The 4422-nt window shown below is 36.7% G+C and overlaps 1 long non-coding RNA gene across 1 annotated transcript in view; it reads left to right on the top strand.

The window, feature by feature from the left end:
- LOC106870741 (uncharacterized) overlaps positions 1-4422 on the top strand; it is an 18158-nt gene that overhangs the window by 1438 nt on the left and 12298 nt on the right. The window contains exon 2 of the long non-coding RNA XR_001409562.1: positions 1348-1438. This is a non-coding gene — a long non-coding RNA (uncharacterized LOC106870741). The remainder of the gene's footprint in view (positions 1-1347; positions 1439-4422) is intronic.

Genomic DNA, 4422 nt, shown 5'->3' on the forward strand with positions numbered 1-4422 from the left:
CACACACACACACACACACGCACACACACACACACACACATCTTTCAGTTTCCGTCGGTTTCAGTTGGTTGGTCCTGGGCTTGCCCAAGTGTCACACAGTGTCACATGGTTCCGATCGAATCCGGAACCATGTGGTTGCCAACCAATCGTCTTACCACACGGCTATACCTGTATGTATGCATCTGTGTCCATGTGTGTGCGTACATGTGCGTGTGTGTGTGTGTGACTGTAAAATAACAACCTTAGATTTAAAAACTAACCTACACACATATTATACACACACACACACACTCACATGATATGTGTTTGTGTGTGTGCTTATATCTGCGTGTATATGTATGCATTATGTATGTATGCATGTATGTATGTATGTATGAGCAGATGGATGGATGCGTATGTAAATGTAATGTTTATTTCGTATTTGTATATGTGTGTAAATATTGAGCGTAGCTGTCTTACCCTATGTGCGTATTTGTATGCGTGTATGTACGTGCCTGCGTGTATGTACGTGCCTGCGTGCACGCATGCGTATATGTGCATGTGCGAGCTTCAGTGTGTAGGGTACTATTCTTATCTGTTTAATTATTTATTTTCCAGTTATAGCTGATGGCATTGTTTTAAAATTAATCAGTTATATTGATATTAGTAACCAAAGTCCTTTAGATAAACCCAACATATGGTCGCCTATGTTGCCTTTTCTCTTTTTTTTCTTCTCATCGATCAATATTTTACAAAAACAGCCACCAAAGCAGATGAGTACTACTCTCTGCATAGAACATCATTCCTAGAACATACGTCTTCGTCTTCTCTGTTTTCTCCCTTTAAATGTCGCTTGCCAAATAAAAACTATTTATAATTATTATTAATCACATTACTCACATAAACTATAAATAGCTCAGGTTTACTATTGACAATATTTTTATTGACCGAGATCAGCGTTTTGGCAGAATCGTTAGAACGTCGGACAAAGTACTCAGCGGTACTTTTGGATTTATGTTCCGAGTTCAAATTCCGCTGAGGTTGACTTTGCCTGAGCACTGGAGTTGATATAATTGACTAGTATCCTCTCCCTCAATATTTCATGCCTTGTTGAAATGAATATTTTTATTGGACGAGAGCAGCGTTTTGACGGAATCGTTAAAATGTTGAACAAAATATTTGGACGAAAGTGTTGTGTCCTTGTTTTTCGTAGGATCTCTACGCTCAAATCCTATCGTAGTCAATTTTACTTTTCGTTCTCTCGGGAAGGATAAAATAAATAGAAATTAAGCATTGAAGTCGATTTATTCGATTCTGATGAGCGTATTTCTAATTTTGTGTTTATCTTTTATTTTTTACTTGATTCAGATATTAGACTGCGACCATGCTGGGGCACAACCTTGAAGGACTTGAGTCGAACGAATTGGTCCCAGGAGTTTATTTTTTTCTTTAAAACCTGGTACGTATTCTATCAGTCTCATTTGCCTAGCCGCTAAGTTACGGGGACGGAAACACACGAACACCAGTTGGTCAAGCGGTGATGGGGGACAAACACAAACACAGACACACACCCACAGAAGTATATATATACACATATATACGATGGGATTCTTTCAGTTTCCCTCTGCCAATTCCACTCACAAGGTTTTATTCGGCCCGGGTCTATAGTAGAAAACACTTACCCGGAGCCATGTGATAAGCAGCAAATTTCTTACTGCCTTATATCAGAAATTCTTATTTTTCCAAATAATTATTCTATTTACATTTTACTGGTTTTAGTCAAGGAAACTGCGAGTGACTATGCAGGGCTAACATCTCCATAGGTTTGTTTTTCGATAATATCAACTCCTGTTCTTTGTTTCCTATAGGGAAAGGTTCGTAACAGAAACGACACAACAATTATTCCATAATCGACAGATACATTGCACATACTGTTAAAGATATGCTACCATGGATCGTATTTCTGCATCTTGTAAGGATTTGAGTTGAGTTTACTCAGGGACAAGACCGTGGTAAAATTTCAGACTGCCCCAGGAAATGCATACGTATCTTGCAATATTGAACGAATGGAACTGGATATAGCAGGTCAGTTTGTTTTATCCGGAGGGTACACTCATCAGTTCTTACTTCCAGAGGGGCGAAATATCCCTAGAGCTTCAGAAAGCAACCGATTCCTTCGGATATTTTGAGTCTTGTGTCAAGTCTAGATCTTCTGTCGTATCATGTGATTGACAAAAGTTTCTATGTATAGTACCTGGGTATTGATTTCCCTTGCTTTTTAGTGTGAAACAAGGATAATTTACAAACATCTCGTTACAGCTGTTACCGCTTTCATCAGAGATGATTCAGCATATTCAAATGGTCAGGTGATCATTGTAGATTTTGAAGAGTGCCAAAATCTTGAGCTAGAGACAAAGGTACACAAGTACCATTCATATTGGAGTATATACCGTGTACAGATGACTAATCAGGAAATTCCGAAGCAAATGTTACATGGTGAACTTGTATACGGAAATCACCCTCAGCATAAACCATGGCTGTGTATTAAGAACAGAGCAATGTTCTCTTTAGCAGTATTACAAATAAACGAGGTCAAATCATTTTTGATTGCTACTCATGGAGATAAGAATGGTGTGGATATTTCTAAATAAGTGCGAGTTTACTGTACAGAGTTTAACAAAGCTAAACGAAAGCGCACGATATGTGAAACGGATGAGGTAAACTTGATCTACGATATTTTTTGTCACATTGGGATCACTAACCACAATGGCGTCATCGGGTTATATGACAAAAAGAAGGTTGCTTATCAAAATATTGCGATTGGAAATCTAATTCTGGTTTAAAGAGATCCTGTTCACTGAATTCTACATCACTTCAAGTTGACTAATGCCCGGCAAGTGAAACTGTGTATATATGGATACTGTCTTGATGCTTATCATGTGTGTGTGTGAGAGAGAGAGAGAGAGAGAGAGATAAAGAAAGAGCCTGTCTGTCGATGGCTATGTTTCAGAATATCGCTGAATAGGTTGAGGTAAAAGTTCGTGTGCCGTGTTCAAATAATGATTTTTTTTAATACTGGTCTTTTTAATACAAGAATTTATTCAAAATCAACACCAACTATTCTTTGGCTTTGAATCGAAAAATTCTTGACATGCTTCTTCAACTTCATCGAATGACTCAAATCGGTGACCTTTCATAAAGTGCTGCATAGATTGGAAGAGACCGTAATTAGATGGAGCAACGTCTGGACTATAGGCTGGATGCGGCAGAACTTCCATACCGTCCAATTCTTCAATCTTCTGGCTGGTCTTTCTGGCGGTGTGCGGCTTGGGATTGTCTTGTTGAAACAAAGCGCATTTTCGACGAACGCAGTTAGTCACCATTGAAAATGACATTAACTGGATGAACACACACACCACACAAATATATATATATAAAAAAACAGCATATTTTAATACGGCGCACGAACTTTTTCCTCAACCTAATATTAAGGTTGTTATATCCTTAAAGAGACGCAAACCCTTAAAAGTGGTAATTATGCTAAAGATCGGTACAATGAGCTCCAGACTACGTACCAAAAGTGATATATTAAATAAACCCCTTTAAGGCAATACGTCAGCACAATGGCAGCCCTGTGACTGAAGCCATTAGGAAAAGAAAACACAGTTTTTAAAGCTGGTTAATTCGATATTCGAATATAAAATTCACCATTATACCAACAGAAGCTTTTTAAATGGTTTTATATTTATTTTATATTCTGTCTGTGGGGGGGAGGTCTTTTTTAAGTGTTTATGTTATATGCCTCTTTTGTTTCCTTGCTATCATTTTATCTGTACAAGAAAAAGAATATATGTAATATATTAACATACTTAAAGGCAAATAATAAAGCTCCGATACCAGTTCGCTTGAGACAAACATTCACATTATTTAAGCATAAAATTCAATATCTGTTTTTAACTCGTTAACTAAGAAAGAACGCTAGGATAAGAACGCTATCATAAATCCATACATTTTGCTTTGAAATTTCTAAATTTGAATATTTACAACAAAATAATGATGCTTCACCATCATTAATCATTTTTTTCATTATCACCCCTCCGATCTTAAAATTTGAAATATTTGCATCTCTTGTGGGACTTCTGTGGCAATCCTGTGGCGTGAAAGATGAACGAACATGATACACGTTGTTGTTTAACTTAGTCTATCATCTTGAAAATTTCAAATACGTTTATCTTAAATTCAATTTTAAGTGAAATACTAAAAACATAAACGAAGAGAAAAATGCATATAAAGAAATATAAATGAAAACTTGTAAAACATGAAACATACGAGACTGGCAAAGCATAGATAAAATCCTAAGGCTGCATCGGAAATTAATGTATGCATGTATGTGTATATATATATATAATATATAATGTGTGTGTGTGTGTGTGTGTGTGTGTG

The sequence above is a fragment of the Octopus bimaculoides genome, chromosome 5 (assembly GCF_001194135.2).
Source record: "Octopus bimaculoides isolate UCB-OBI-ISO-001 chromosome 5, ASM119413v2, whole genome shotgun sequence".
Classification (NCBI taxonomy): domain Eukaryota; kingdom Metazoa; phylum Mollusca; class Cephalopoda; order Octopoda; family Octopodidae; genus Octopus; species Octopus bimaculoides.